General features: G+C 27.5%; 1 protein-coding gene across 1 annotated transcript in view; it reads right to left on the reverse strand.

Moving 5' to 3' along the window:
* LOC107165246 (uncharacterized) overlaps positions 1-11849 on the reverse strand; it is a 34221-nt gene extending 22372 nt beyond the window's left edge. Inside the window, exon 1 of the mRNA XM_089227261.1 lies at positions 11644-11849. The gene's annotated coding sequence lies outside the window, so the exon portion shown is untranslated. The remainder of the gene's footprint in view (positions 1-11643) is intronic.
* Between the last annotated feature and the right edge of the window lie 6670 nt (positions 11850-18519).

Raw genomic sequence — 18519 nt, forward strand, 5'->3', positions numbered from 1 at the left:
TTCTGAATTCTCGGATCAATTGAAGATGCAACAACAAGTGTCTTAAAGGTAAGTATAATATATTCACATTTTATGTAAATATGAATAATAATATATAAGAATAATATCAAAACAGAAGTATAATAACGTACACCTAAAGTCTTAACATACATATAATACACGCACATACATGTATGTATCTATAGTATATACGAAAAGGTAGTTTGAAAATTTTAAAAAGTTATTTAAAAATTATTTAACCACTAACAACTTATGAATCCCACTTTTTATAAATCAGTAAAAAAATGCTTAGGTCGGGTAGTGTAAAAATATTAAATGTGAGTCAAGGAAAAAAGTTCAAGTCATCTCTACTAGATAGGTACCTATATAATTATCCAATACAAAATTATAAAAATTTTGTTCAGGTACCAGAGTAATGTGCTGACGGAGCTCGTAAAACCTAAATAGTATAAATCATAAAAATATTATTCGGGGTCTTAATCGATGTGGTTGTCAAAAACATTCAATTTATTCCATTTTGTTTCGAAAAATAATAACGACAGCCAATTGTATTTATATTCATAAATAAATAAATTTTATTTTTTAGAATGTTGTACTTAAAATATTATATAACATAACAGGTACTACCTGCAGTCTATCTTTAAGGGTGTGTATAATACAACATACGTAATATCAGCCAATAATAAACGTTTTTTGAAAACAATCAAATTATTAACTACCTACCTACCTATCTTATTTAGTCGTGTTCCATTTTACATAATCTTTTTCAGAGACATTTTTATTATTTAGGATTTTTTTGAGCTTAATCGATTATTATGCTACGTGTTCACTTTATATTCAACTGGACCTATAAAATATTATTATACATGCTGTTATTGAACGTGTAAATAATATAATGTTTTATAATTTTTCAAAACTATTTAAATACTCTTAATATTATAGACTATAGTCATTATACTCATAGTAATAATGTGTACGTTCTAATATATAACGTCATATTATACAGAATGAAATATTATGAAGCAGCTATTATTTATATCTAATTATAGCGATGATAACCATGACGTTGAATTTCATATTGAAAATAAATTGCTTACAATAAAATACAAAATTTTGTTTATGGCACTGAAAATGAAAATTATGTTTGAATTATAGGTTACCGAAAGCAATGCACGTATTCGTGGTGGCCTTCGTTCCAAACCAAACGCGATTCCCTGAAGTACTTTTGGTCGTTCAGTGAACGGGTGCGATGCCCCTAGTTGTTTAAAATATCATATATTATGGTTAATCATAACCTCAGAAAACAGTCCCATAAGTATAATTATTTTATTTATAGATTTAGCATATAATTAATTAATTACTACGATTTTTCAGTATAATATTTAAGGACTGCCATAATGACAAATACAAGAGTTTTCTACTCGTCGAAAAAGAAATCAATTATAGTAATATTAAAGGTATAATTTAACGCGTTATATAACAAGATCTAATAATCATAAGAAAAATATATTATACATTTTTAGATTAAGTAGATTTCGATATAGCTTGTGTAGTTATAAATAAAAGTTCTGTTGATCGCAAAATATTCACTAATAAACAAAAAATGAATAGTAACAAATCGTAAGTTTAAAACAATTTTCAAATAGTTAAACGATTAACATGTTAAAATCGTTTGTCTCTTCTCATAATAAAATATAAATCATGAAAAATATTTATATCATAACCAAGTAATACATTTAAATAGACAAAAAATGAGGTCCTATTTTGATTTATGATATATTATTCGACATTATCCAGATTATAATGTAATAATTAATAATTCGTGTGTACCTAATTGACAATAAATAGGCAACACAATGTACGTGCGTATATTGAATATTAGTAGGTACTTTCCAACAATAACATTATTATATCCTCCGATTTAAGATATTGACGTTGTCGAAATATAATGAATAGTTTTAAATCAGCTAAGTGAAACGAGTGAATAATATAGTTAATCAAATTTTTAAGAAGAAAATATTTATTCTTACAATATTATTTGACCATATAGGCACTTTCACTCAATAAAACTTATATCGTTGTAATTTTATGAAAATAAATAAATAATACATATTTTGTATAAGTAGTAGGCATACAATTTTAGATTACTAATTATATCATTTAGTTTACATTGAAGTTCCATAATTTTCATATAAACATGTAAATTTTAAGTATAGAAAACTAAATTTAAGGTAATAGAAATTTAGTATGAATTTATTATGTATAGATATTTTTTAAACTTCAATAAATAACTAAAAATTGTTTAATTAACTTAACTGCGAAACTGTATTAATTTCACCAAGGATTTTTGTTTGTTGATTAATTGTTCATTAAATTATATTAATATCCCCTTAAATGACAATAGTCTTGCGGAACTATGGTATGTGTAAGAAGTTGTGTATATCTTATGCTACTATTCATTCCCACGTTTGGATATTATGTTATAAGGCGATAAAAAAACTTTTAGGTTTTTTCAAGTGATCAATAATTTTAAAAATTAATCAATCCTAAGAATATTTTATTCTGATAATTGGTTTTTAATACGTTGGAGTATGGGGCTATGGGTAGCATAATATGCAGGGATGGAAAACGTTTTTAAAAAACGTTATTAAACGGAAAAAAAAATGAAAAACGAAAACGAAAATAAACAAAAAATGAAAACAATTAATAAAACGAAAACGAAGCAAAATAAAAAATGAAAACAAAAATGTAAAACGGAAATAAATTATAGTATTATATACATTATTTAATTATTTTTGAGTTCTGGATAATTTTTATTATTTACTCTAGAAACCTGAAATAGTGTTTCACTTTAGTCTTTAAGACTTAAGTCTTTACTTTTTAATCTTTACCAATGCACTTTTAAAATTTAAATATTAAGTGTAATTAATTTGAATTTTTAACTTTTAAGTGCATTTCTATATTGCGCGTTACAATTATAACTCAGTTATAAGTTATAAGAATATATTATATATATATAAAAAAAAATTATCAAAAACGTTATTTGGAAACAATAAGAAAATAACGTTTTTAAAAACCTTAATCAAAAACGATATTGAAAAATAACGTTTTTAAAAACGTTAAATCTAAAACGAGTAAAACGTAATTATCAAAAACGTTTAAAAACGTTAAACAAAACGGATATTTTTTAAATCAATAAACAAAAACGAAAACGAAAAAATTAAAAACGTTTTCCATACCTGATAATATGGGATCCTTATAAAGTAAAACAATTTATAAAAAAATTTAAAGTCAGAATGTCTTTGTTTGTCAACGACCATTTTCCTGATTTGTCCTTGATTCATCATGAGATCAGTCAAATAAGTATTATGTTACATTTATCACTTCACTATCACTTATAAATTATTTAGCGAATAAACTTATTATAGGTGCATATATATATATATATATATGTTACTCATTGCCAATATCAATCTTTCCTTCGCATTTTAAATGTTATAGTAAAATTGCACTATTTACACGCATCAATATATATTATAATATCGTATTATTATTTAAATAGTTTTATGTATTATTAAATAAATATTTATATTTCTGTATAATATTATTGTAATATCTGCATGCATACCATCGAGAGGCCCCCCAGAAAGCGAAAAGGAATTATTTGTTCACGAAACATACATGGCGTACCTCTGTATTTGGTTCAGCGATCATTGTAATATATTAATTGATGTATATTGTATATGGTTACATATATTATATCGCCTAGACACATACCTATATTATATAGGGTGCATGTGGTGTAGTTAATATTTTTTGCACTGAAATTACATTTAAATGTATAAACGCCTTTAATATTCACCCTGTATACGTATAGATAATTATAATATATATGCAGTTATTGTTGTGATCGAATCGAAAACGTTGTTATACCGTGTTATCCTGCACCAAACGGATGTACGGTTCACCGCGTTTATGCGCAGACACCTTATTTACATTATATATTATTATGTCCGTTTCGAAAACAACAAAGCGATAGAGATGAAACAAAAAAATTTAATGCCCACGGTGCTACGTTCATGTAATGATTTAGAATAAAATTCGATAACTGTCATTGTAATTATGATTATTATTGTTATCATTGTATGATAGGGACGATAGGGTAAAGACGCATTAGCAGCTCAAAAGGGCTGTATGACATAAGCGCCAAAGGTACAAAAATGACCTATCATTAGCGCCAAAATCTGTAGTACATATTAAGCGCCAATTTAATATTGTATACCTGCTATACCCAACATATAACATAAGCGCCAAAGGTACAAAAATGACCTATCATTTGCGGCAAAATTAATATTTTATATAAGTATGAAGTAGGTAGTTATTTAAAATTGTCTATATCTTATAAAAATTATATTATATTAATATTATTATGAATATTATGTTGATAGTAAATTATAATATACACGCACATAAATATTTTTTACATTTAATAAAAATTGGTTGATTTTTTAATTCCACTTTTTTGACATATAGTTCTAAATTTAATATTTGTTATTTAATTTCTGGCGCTTTTGTAAGATACGACTTTTTTTTTCTTATCTTATTTTGGCGCTTATGTCTTCCACCACCCAAAAGGTAGCTATACACACACACACACACACACGCGCACACACACACACACACACACACACACACACACACACACACACACACACACACACACACACACACACACACACACACACACACACACGCGCACGCACGCACGCACGCACGCACGCACGCACGCACGCACGCACGCACGCACACACACACACACACACACACACACACACACACACACACACACACACACACACACACACACACACACATACACATATATATATAGCGTGCAAATGGAAAATTTGAAACAACTTTATGTCCCCAACGCAACTGAGCCATAAACGTTATTATAATATAAATATAAAATAAATTAGTGATCGTGTCACGGTTAGGTTAACCTAACCTATGATATCATTACACTACACTGGCATTTTATTTGTATTGGACTAAGATTTTGAAGCATTAAAAACAAATGATAATATTATATTTGTGTAAAAACGATAAAAATTGGTTGGAAAAACTCGTTTTATATTTTAATAATATAGCAAAATAATTGTTCAACTATAATTAAGTATACATTGATAATCCACGTCCTTAAATTTACGCATTCAACTACTAGAGAATATTAAAGTTAAATAAAAAAAAAAGTTGAATTTAAAACATAGAAAAGTTCAATAATAATATTGATTGATATAATACGAGTATATAATATCGATCGATATATTATCATTTATTATTGTCCACTATCGTCATGCTATTTTGGTTAAATGGTATAATTTAATAAGGATTTTTTACATAAGTGTATGGATATAGCTATATAAGCAATTTATCACTACCAAGGGGTTGGAATCAACGTTGGAAAAAATATATTCAAATTGAGTGTTTTCAATCGTATCAATAAAAATTTCGTTCTCAAATGTATTTGACCGATTTCCAAGTTGTTTAAACAGTCATTATAATTTTAAAAAATCGAAGTTGTTTAAATTAATTGGCTATCGATCATACTTAAACTCAATGTGTAAAATATATTGTTTGCGGTTGGCCAATGACCGAACAACGATGAGACTTTTGACACATAGCGTAAGTATTATTATTATTATTATTATTTTGCATCACGATGGCGTGTGTCCGGTATTTTAATAATATATAGGTAACTACGTATTATATGTGTCTATAATATGTGCATATATTTCCAATGCAATGTTTTTAAAACTAAAACTAATCGGATAACTATACATGAAAGCATGGAGAGTACATTATGACAATATTATTATTATTATTATAATTGGTACATCGCGCGTATTGTCATCATGGTACATCGAAAAAAGACCTTGATCACACGTAAGCCACCTTCCCCTTACCCCACCAACCCACCAAATACACATAATTATTATTATAACCCGTCCACGTCACGGCTATCCGTAGCAGCTTTATGCGCGGTTGTTGCTATATTATATTATGTTATATGTTATTGCACACGCGTTTAACCAGACTACCGGCAAGTTCGTATTGTTTCATTGTTGTCCGGTTATTCCGCCGTCATTATTATTATTACTATAAGGGTTAATGTGACCAGATTTGAAGGACTACGGATGTATTTAATAAAAATATATTGATAAATAAAAAAAACTGACGAAATTGTATTTTAAAAATTCGAGTCAAGTGAAAATTTAACTACTTCGAATGGCCCGTTGTCGTATACGTTATGGATTATTGCTAGGACATGAGTACGAGGTGTATACCAATTAATTTAGGGTGTGCTTCATTAATCATTAGCTATAGATATCAAATTTTGAACCACTCATCCCAAAACAATCTGTAAATGCTAAATAATCACGAATCACGGGGATTTGATCTATAAAAAAATTCAGTGTAATCGTACAAAGCAAATAAATGCTAAACAACTATTATTTAACAAGATTATATTAATTTGTATTGTTTAGTTTTGCAATCGTATGATAACAAATTAGACAATTCGGAATTATTTTGTAAAAATACTATAATTTTAAACAACGCATTTCCTACAAAAGGGTGATGGGCATTTAATCTTTAATTTTTATATGATACTACATGAATATTGTATACTAACTAAATTTTTGTTTGATTTTAAGTTCACATGAACTCAATAAATAAATATTCTAAAGTATTTTTTTATCCACTCAACAGTAACAAGATATTGAGATAATCGTCTGTAAAATAATTAATTATTACTATATTATATATTTATTTTTTCGTGAAAAAATTCGTTAAATAATGAAACAAATGGATTTGAGAAATACGTAACACGAACATTGAAATATTCAATGTGGGGCGATATTGACATATTCGATGGAAGATATAAATTATTCCAAACATGACCGCGCGTTGACAGTTAATAGAAATATCATGCTATACGACATATAATCGGACTCATCCTCTCAAAAATATTGCAAAATGGTATTTTGATTGGATGCATTACCACAAAAATCAAAATTATAACATAATCACTAGATTATCCAATCATCTTTTACTATTCACTATAAATGGCTTAGATGCTTAGTTAAGTGAATGTTATAAGAAAAGATTTGTTTTAGTTATAATATAGTTTGCGTAAGTACCAGAATGATATTTTACTTATTTTTTTTAGATCATAAATACCTATTGAAAAACTTTTTGGAAATTATTCAAAATTTAAAAGAATTACAGTCTTCTTCTCATTAAAAGTCAAAATGTTATTACCAGTGGCGTAATTTTAGTTTTTGAGAGGTGGAGCCCCCTGCTCGAGCGAATATGTTGATTGGTCGGTAAAAAAAATCGAAAAAACCACTTGCTGACAATTGTAATTAAATTCTTGTCTCAATACAAAAATCAACAAAAAAAATCCTCCATCGTATAAAATTTAAGCGTCAAACAATGGCTAATCCAAACGGTTAATAATGAACATTAAACAAGGAAAGTTCTTATCTCTTAAATACTTACCCTGATAACACAAATCACTCTATATTGTAATGGTTCTCAAACTTTTTTGATATCTGAGTACCACCTTCACAATTTGAAAATGTTTATGTATTGAATTTTTTTTGGAATACTACCAGAGAGCATCCCGCGTATAATAGGTTAAGAATCGCTGCCATAGACTATCACAGAACTTATACTGATTATTATAATGGTCTAATGGTATATTTAAGTAGTAGATCATGATTCATGGTTGTAGATAAACTTTTTACAACCCTACCATAGACGGAATCTTTTATTATCTAATATAAGTTAATTATAAATACATGACATACATATACCTTATAACTATTTACGTATTAGAACGAGCCACGTATCATAGTTTAATTGTAATTAGCAATGACATAAAACATGTTTGTGGACTTTTGGTTCAAAACTAACTCATATTAACCCATACCCGACCTGACAGTGCCTTGCTAATGACAAGTAGAAGTTGGGCAGACACCTAACATGCTAAAATGTCGTCACTTGTCACCCCATGTCATGGCATTTTTTTAAATGCGAAGAAGTTCGTCTATTATAATGGGTTTTAACCTAGTATTTGGTTTTAAGACATTTTTTAAATTTAGTTTTAGGATGGAATTGTTATAAAGAATATTTAATCAAAAGTAGGCAGTAGGGTTGTATAGAGTTTGTATTAATATTCGTATAATAACTGTGTATACATAGCATGTAGGTAAGTTGGTTTATCTTAATGAGTTATTATACAAAATTAAAGAACAATATTAATTTTAGACATGCTATAGTTTGGGGAAAAAACTTTATGACTGCGATTTAATACATCATTTTAATACCATATAAATAAATGTATGATATAAGTTGAAATACCTTTATTATTGGCAGAGCTTAAGTCTATACAGAAATATTATACTACTATAGATAAATACAAAAAAAAAATGAATATTTTTGGTGATGAATGTCATCAGCCATATTGAAATATTAACCAAAAGTAGTTTTTTTTAAATTATAAATGTTTTCGAAAAAACCAAACCGATCACTTAGTTAGTTTTATAGTTAGTAAAAAACCGTTGAGTTTTTCTTAAACATAAAATTAATATAAGAAAATACGTCATTCTTCGAAACATTTTGTGCAATTTATTCATTATAATCACTATTCACTACGATATCATAACGACCAATGCGTCAAGTTCTGCGTCTTTAGTATTTCAGGCTACAGTTGTTAGGCTATTAATCTCAGTGGTGGTAGTGCATAAGAAATTTTCTGGATTTATTAGTATTATAGTAGTTTGAAATTCTTTGAGGGAGCTAAGCGTATAGTGTTATGCAATAGTATTATTGCAGGAACGGATTTCATCTTTAACTTAAAAAGGGGTGGGGGTTAAGAATATAAAATTTGGTTATTTGTGGTTTGCATCCGAATTTATTGTAGTTTAAAATAATATAAGAATAATGATACACATTATCTGTGATAGATAGTCCATTTACTCTAACATTATTACCCCCATTTCCCTTGCAATAATGAATTAGGTAATTAAAAATTCATTTTTTGGAATTTTATTTTAAGTATAAAAATATATACCAGCTACCCACTAAAATCCAACATTTTTAATTATTTAGATTTTAGGCTGTATTTTATAGAGTATTTTGTGGCAATACAAACTTATATTTTTAAAAGCGTCATTAAAATGTCGGTATATAGTACCTAATATCTATATACTATATACTAAGAGTAATACATATACCACAGAAGTGCAGGTTTTAAAATATGTGTGAAATTGTATTCATTATTTTTATATTCAGACAATTTTACAAATATTATAAAATGTATCGAATAATAATAATCACTTATGATTTCCAAATCATTTTAGCTTTCAAATCTTTCAGGCCTACATAATTATTATCATAGACGAATTATTCTGAGCACATTGAATAATTAAAATTAAAACTTGTTCAAACTTCCATTTAGATACATATATAGTTACATTTCCAATAAAATATGCGACCGACCCTTCTTAAACCCGCCCCTGATCACGCATAATAAATTAGAAATAGCATGAATATCGAACAAAAATACATTGTGGTATGTTATGCAAATACAGGTCAAAAAATGAATGATAAATGAGTAAATTAATATTGAATCGATTTCTGTTTCGATGGTCATGCTCTACATCGTATATTATACGTTTTGGATGGGTTGTATAATATTTTATAATTTTCTCTTGTATGCATAATATTATAGAAGCTAGTATTAACGTTTATACCAGGCGTTCAATGTATCACCAAAATCAGATTTATTTAATTTTGATATTATAGCGTAAAATCAACACTTGTAAACGTGTGATAGATCCTGTAATTTCATTTAACTACTAGGTACTAATTGAAAATGCAGTGAATCGCAAATTAAATCATTCTTCATATCATTTAAACTAATGATGATTAAAAAACACAAAATTCAGTTCCTTCTTACCCCAAAAGTGATTTTAGTATAGCCACTACTTTTATCAGTATCAATTCAGAAATATATTTATATACAGATGTAAGCCAGTGTCAGTTGAATGGTTTTTTCCACCGGGTCGATAATAAAAAAATGTCTGCGCAAAAGCCGGAAATAACATTTTTTTTTATAACAGTTTTGCGAATTCACGATATTGAATTTTTCACCTCTGTATAATACAACTGGTGGAAAGTTGGGTTGGTGAGGTGGCACAATAAACTGAGAGATTGAAAAACACCCCAACTGAATACTTATAATTATTTATTGCAAGAAGACTAACCTATATGCGCCAGTTGCGGTACACTCCTATCAATCAAGCACATTGTATCCGAATGCCGTTTATCTGAAACGGCTAAACGAGAAGCTGAGGTATCAAATATCATGTCGGATACCATAAGTCATATGATGACTTTTTTAATTTAAAACAATCACTTACAGAAAATCACTCAGTATTTATTGTATCGTTGAAATGAAAAAATGAATATTATAAATTAAAGAAGCAAGAACGTTACAATTACGGTAGGATTTTAGAAAAACATTGCACCAATAAAAGCTTCATCCTATAGAATTTCGGTTTGTATAGGATTTTAGTCGATACCTGGCACCTTACCATAATTGAATCGTCCTATCCTCAGTTATAAGAATATTAAATGTACAAGATACATTTATTATATTTGAATAGCAGTTATCGATTATTGAACACACGTTGACGTGCAGTCGCTGCAGTGTCATAGGACCTCGGACATAGGTAGCTGTTATTAATATATAAAAGGAAATATTTTAACCAGAAACAATAAATTTCTATGTTGAGTAATTTGTAATGCTAAAATTAATTTTAGCGTTCTTTTGCATATTGTTTGAGTTAAAAGCGCATAAATCGCATATTTCATCATTTTGCGCACATTAAAGAAAACAGTTAAAACAATGAAAGGTTTTCATTATTACAAAGGACGTATTCCGTGTCTACCGCTAGAGTTTTCATTTTTAAAATATTTTAAAACAATTTCATAATTTTATTATACATTATATATAATTTTAAGATTAAATTATTTTTGTATTGTAAGAGTGGCTTATGCAGTTATACAGTATAAACGAAATTGAATTCAAATTTCAAATTTTACAGTTTCTTTAGTAGTTTAATAATATTATGTCAATTACATTAATTTTTTAAAACCAATCGATCCCAACTATAGTAAACAAAATATATGCGTTTATTCATTCTTTTAATTTAAACATTACCATATTCCCGACTCAGCTAGTTCACTTGAATCGTGACGTGAAAATAAAATGAGATTTTCAATCACAATTAATTTTTTAAGATTTTTTCGAGGTGTCTACATTAAGCATGTAGGCGATACTTGTGTACAGCTTCAGTACCTACACTGTCCTATATGAACACACAATGTGTATCGCATAATATGGGTAGATAATATTATGACTTATCTTGCAATAGCTTAATTCTATTTCGTTTTGTGCATACGTGCTATTATGTTAACTATGTATACAGAATAATGACATTGTACTGCCGTGCCTCAATAGTTTCGATTATATTTTCCGTGTGTATAAGATTTTATGATGCGTATACTTACGATTTCTTATTTGTTAAATAATCTATTATGCACAGAATTAAAAAAAAGAGTTTCGGACACGGTTAGGTTAGGCCATACGAAAACGGTCGGATATGAATCTATGTATAATAATATTTTAGTTATTATATATTTTAATTTATTGGTTATAGATGTGAAGACTTGAAGCGGTTGCTGATCGCGCGGGCGTCAAACTGAAACTAGCTGCTGCCTCGAGTGTTCGTCCGAGCACACCAAAAAAAAAAAAAAAAACGTTACTCGACTAGGTATACAAATAACATTGATATATTCTATATTTTAATGGCGTTGTGGGTACGTAATGATATATGTATAACACATAGGTAGGTAGTCGATGGCTGAGGGAAAAGAAGGGGTGGGGGAGCGAGTGGGTTGTTGGTAGGGACCTCTATAGCGCGCGCGGACAGATTTCCCGCCGATCGGTGGTCCGATTGGCCGCGTTCGACCGCGAACATACTGCCCCAGACAACCGCAACCACAACAAATGCCGACACGCTTGCGTCGTTGTATTCGCTGGCGTAGGTATACAGCCATAAATTAATATAGGTACGTAAATATGGAGTGATAAAACTGGGCAACTATATATTATTATATATAGTTAAAATTAGATTTTTGTTCAATTGAAAAACAGGATGCGCCACTATGCGTGCTTATTTCTCATCCTCTTTTTCCACATAAAATCATAATTTTTTTCATTTAATTATATTCAGTGCTCTGAGTTATAGAATTTTTAATCATACGAAAAGACCAATTTTCGAAGAATTTGGCATTCTAAAACACATAGGAGTGATATTCCAAGATTCTAAGTCTATTGTCATATGGATATGGTCCAATAACTATAAAACTTCAACGTGTTTGAATTTTAAATTAAAATACGTTATAATGTTCAAAAAAATCATCTGCTTGATGCCTATTTAAAAAAATAAAAAGATGTACTTATATTGTAAGAACATGAAATATTCTTTAAATTACGAGTGCATACGAAATTAAAGTATTATTAAATATGGTCTGTATATAATGTACATAGGTATATGCTTAAAAATTCCAGAAATCAAAATTCGAATAAATGTACATATTATAGTTGAAATCTAAAGAATAAAATGGATACCATTCTTTATTAGTTAAAAGTTCATTTTCACACTCAAATCTATAACTATTTATTATAGGTATCGCATGGTTTTTAAACTTTTCGATGACAACTTTGTTATTATTGTTATGTACCTATGAATTAAATTTTGTAAATATAAGGACAGAAACAAAATTCTTTCATGAAATCCTAACGTATAAAGAGTAAAGGAAAAAGAATATTGAGACAGTTTTTACATTTAATTCAAGCATTTAAAGTTAAAATGAGCTTTGAGTATTATGTGGAACTACAACTTTTGACGATTACAGTATTAGCTATTTTTCTAGACTTTTTAACTTTTCAAGCTTAAACATTAATTTTTTCCAAAACGTATATCATATTCTGAATTATAAGCACATGATTACTTTAAATAATGTATTATGTATGCTTTTGATAGGTAATGAAGTATGGTCATAAATGTATTGTTTGCGCATTCATAATTTTCCGTGTCGTGTTCTGTATATTCAATACATAGGTAACATAATATTAGTTACACGAGCTTATACGTCACCTACAAGTTATAGAGCGTATTCAACTCATCAACTCTATTACATGACACGGTGATTTGTGTACGCATCTTTAAATTAAAATAAATGGTAGCTACTTAACCTAATATATATGTATATTGCGTAAGGTTGTTTTTTATATTTGTAAGCAATTCGAATTGGTTTTACTTAAAAATCTACTTTTACTATTTTTATTTAGATCTCATAAATTTAAAAACAATATACATTTCATTAATCATTTTGTTTTTAAATCAATTCAAAGAGATCAAATTAACCTGAGTATTTTTAAACTTATTTTATTTTATACTAAGTAAAATTAAAATCATTTTATAAATAAATGTGTATTATACTTTGTGTCTGGAAATAATGAAAAAAAAAATCATAACACTTGTAATACAACTAACTTATCATTTTTTGTTTTCAAATTTAAATTTTTCAAACAAATATTGTTTTTGAAGGCCATTATGAAAAAATACTGATATCTATACTTACATCAACACTATGAATAATGTAAACAGTGTTATTAATAACTTAAAAAAAAAAAAATTGCATGATTATTCCAAAACATGATGATTATGCAAAAACATGATGCCGAAAACCTAGATATATCAATGATAATACTATATTACGCAAATTGAAATGTCATATGGTATCGAATCCTGTCACTTTTTTTGGCAAATTTCTATCTTACACAGCATTTATAATACGACTTGATGAGATTTATATGCAAATGAACGAACTTAGGAACCCTTCAGGTTATAATCAATCTCTAACGAGTGTAATATTATAATATTATTTACATATTACACAATATATTATATACATCACACTTAATATAGTATTTATACATATTCTATATCTGCAAATTATCTAAAATTATAATATGTATCTAACTATGGATAGTTCACCACGGAGTTATATTGCTACAATTAATATATAATATCAAAATATTAGAAAAATCAGTAACCACGAGTAAGACACATAGTGGTAACGAGAGATAATGTATCTAAAGTCACCAATAAGTGTCACAACAGTGACATCCGGAAAGTTCCAACTAAAATGAACAATTTCGAATTGTGATAGTTGAAGCATGGGATAACTAAATAAATACAATACTTAATATTATAAATCCGTATCCTCTGTTGGAACATATATTTAGTTAAGGCCTTTAGTTTAGTTTAGGACTTTATTATACAATTATGTAATAGTGAACAATTATTAAAAGTATAATTTGGTACTGAATAGTAGTTATATTATATAAATTTTTGGTTTGGCCGAAAAGGGAATCAGTCTTTTTTAAATTTGGACGAAAAATGAATCGGCCGAAAAGGGAAGGGTACGATTTTGGTCGAAAAGGGAATCGATCTTTTTTAAATTTGGTCGAAAAGTGAATCGGTCGAAAAGGGAAAGGTACGTTTTTGGTCGAAAACGGTCTCGGCCATCATGAACACCTACTAACTATCTGCACGATAATGATGTCGATTGATAATATTTATTACTTATACCTACATTAAACATATATAATGATTAATACAATTTCATAAATATTTGAAACATTGTAGGTTTTGTTGGAGCTGATTTCAATAAAAAATGTTCAACATTTTGTTTTGGATAAGCTAGAAATGAAGCAACTTCGTTCAACGAACACGCGCAAGCGAACATAGTTGAGGACATAGTTTTATTTGTTAGTATGGCAACGACCCTTCATCAAGTTTCCTAATAGGGAAAGAAGATAAATATAAAGATAAAGATAAATATTATGTATAATTTTTTTACGCTATATTCATGGTATTGACAGTTACTCAATAAATTGATACAGGCTATTAGACAATCTAAAACAATGAATTTAGTTCTAAATTCTAAATATATGTTACAAGTTAATTTCAAAATTGTACCTAAATCGGTGTTGAGAAGCTATTACTAAAAAAATTAAATTACTACAAGTTACATTATTTCGTAACTGCAAAAGTAACTTGATTATATTACTTGGTACTAAAGTTACTTTTATTTTCAAAAATTATATTTATATTATATAGTGAATACGTGATTAACTAGTAGCCTATGGGAATAAAAATAAATTATAAAAGAAAATAATAACAATAAAATTGTATTACACACAATTTATTTTTATTTTTTAAATAACAATGCATTTTTCAATTTATATAATATCAAAATATTATTTATTTAAATTAAATCTTTTTTATGTAACAGCTATTACAAAAATGGAAATGTCAAAAAATCGTACTTACATAAAATATTTACTAATATTATCAATATTAGTTATATTAGTTCTTAAGATATATTAAAAATAATAAAGTAACTAGTAAGTGGTCTAGTTATATTTTATAGTAAAAAAATAGCTTAAATTACGTACAAATTACTTAGAATAAAATTAATTAGATACCATCAAATTTCATAAACAATTATTCTATTACAGTAATAATTTAGATTATGTTACCCCCCAACACTAATCTAAATACAATGATATCTAAGTACAAAATACGGATCTCAATTACATATAAGGTACGAATTAAGTATATAAAATTCTAAAAACAAAATCTTTTATGTTATTAAATTTGTTAACATTTTTCGTACTTAAAACGATCATGTTCAATGGACCTTAAATTTGTAATACAGATTTATGTTTCTATGCAAATATAAATATGACCCCCGTTGTCGAAGCAAAAGATAAATTAAAAAAAATATATGTATCTAATATAAATATTAAATTCATAATTATATAGTTATAGGTAAAAATTAAATAATATGTTTTAAATATATATTATGTAATATATTCGCTTTATAATATTTCTTGGTAAAAATTATACACGCCACACGGCAAACAGTTAAATTTTCATTTAGTCGGGTGAACAATATAATATGATGCCACACAGAAGTGCAATGAACTGTTAACAAAACCCATTTACATATCCGGAGTTTGTGAGAACCATGCAATCATCGTATTAATTGTCGTTTTTGTGAACATAATTTATAAAAAACAGAAATAAAGGTTCTTGACTAAGTAGTTATAGATATGTATAATGTTTTAATACATTATGATTTTATAACTTACATAATACATATATTTTAATCGCCGCGCACTAAAGATACGAGATTAGTATTAAAGGTACATGTAACTATTATGATATTGACCTTGCAAGAATGTAATATATTTTTAAATAATTTTATAATTTTTAAATCAAGGCCTTTGTGGTAATTATCTAAACACAAAAATCGTACAATCTACGAACAACAAAATATAATTTTAATGGTAAAGTTTCTCGCGCACGAATTTGTATATAGCATTAGACTAAAAACGGTCAAAGTTTAAAATTTATATGTAAATTATCATTCGTGTTTCGTACCTATATATTATACTCGAACGATTTTTGACTTATATAAAAAAGGTGACGAATAGTATGCGGTGCACTGGGATAGTGCGATTGCGTGTAACATTATTTTCGTTTAAAAGTATGCAAGATAGAATTGCAGTTTTCGAAATCGTGTCATGTAGTTATCAGAAACATAATATGTAGGTACCTAATTAGAAACATGCTAATTATGTTATACGTATTATATTATGCAGATGTGGTTTATTTATCATAAGATACTCATTAGTTATTAGTTATTACCTATCTATTTCTAACTTAGAAAAAATATTTTTATCTAAATATTTTACTCATTCTAATGACAGCATACATTTTTAATTTCCTTTTCCGAATCTCAATAATTCAAAGTACTTCGATCTATAATTATTTAATTTAAAACAAGTATTTAACTACTTTATTAGATATAACTTACAAGTAGTTTTAAAGGTTGTGGTTATTGGAGTAGTGAACCACCTTTTTGGTGGTAAGTACCTCTATACCAACTTTATCCACTCATCTAAAACTTAAATACTTATAAGTTAAAACTTATGAACTGATCGTTCGAAATTCGATGTTTATGCATCAGAGTACTAAAAAAAGTTATCCTCCTTTGAAATAAGAAATAAAAAATGCATATTGCTATGCCATTAAAAGATTAAAAAATTGTAACTAATAAGAACCTCAGAATTTAAACGCAAAAATAATAAACATACATCGCTATTCGCTGTATTTATCTGCTCAAAATCTAAAAGTATTTCGTTTCAACAATAATTACTTAGTAATTGTCAAGGTATCTTACAGTTACTATTATTTTAAAAAATCAAATAATTTAAAATGTCAACATTTCTGGCTATTTTATAATGTTAACTCATTAGGAAGTAAAATTTTAATTTTTAATCAGGCATACTACAGATGCAAAATTTTTTGTAACGAGCGAAAATACAATGGTGGGACACCCGGTTGTATGGTTTTATAGTTATTATTTTATTAATAATAATTATTATATATGTATATATATATAATGCGATCAGTATTATGTGACTATCATACCTACATACGGTCATATATAAATTGTAAAAATTAAATTATAATATAACATTATTTTAATGGCAGCTTTACACCACTACTGTAAGACTAGTCATTAAAGTATTTTATATTTTACAGTATAAATAACTATGGTAACAAACAAACAAAGCTATCTATCGGTAGGTACTGTTACCAACGCATTATGTCAACGTTTTGCACAATTTAAACGTCAGAGCGTGCTTTATTACGATATTATTTAATTTTAATTATTCACAATTCTAATATTGGTTTTCTATAATATATTATTATTTCTGCCTACATCGATAATATTAATACTATTATAAAACCAATGGTTTTATGGAAATCAATAAATTATACATACATAAAATTATTCAGTGTAATATTAAAAAAGCATAGACATGATACTAAAATTTATTATGATATAGCCATATAGGTAATGCTTAAAAGTTAAATTATAGTATTGAAATAATAATTTTAAAAGTATTGTGCTGTTAATAATTGTGAATCCAGGGAGGCTGAGAAGGTTTTTTTTCAAACACTAATTTTTCAGTTATTAAGGTATTTTTTTGTTTGTATACAGAGAGTCCCGTGAGGTTTTACCCATTGCGATATCTCCCGAAATAATGGTGATATCGAAATTCTGGTTTTGTAATAAGACTCACAGGCAGTGGCGTATTTAGGTGGGTGATATGGGTGTTAGAACACCCCCCCCCCCATCGGCCGTATGTACTATGTTGTATTAGTTGTCTTAGTATTAGTATTATTTATTTTATGTGCTTTATAATAAAAAAGTTTTATACAACTTACACATACT

Source organism: Diuraphis noxia, unplaced genomic scaffold, assembly GCF_037042655.1.
Source record: "Diuraphis noxia isolate RWA-SAM2 unplaced genomic scaffold, SU_Dnox_SAM2 contig0004, whole genome shotgun sequence".
Classification (NCBI taxonomy): Eukaryota; Metazoa; Arthropoda; class Insecta; order Hemiptera; family Aphididae; genus Diuraphis; species Diuraphis noxia.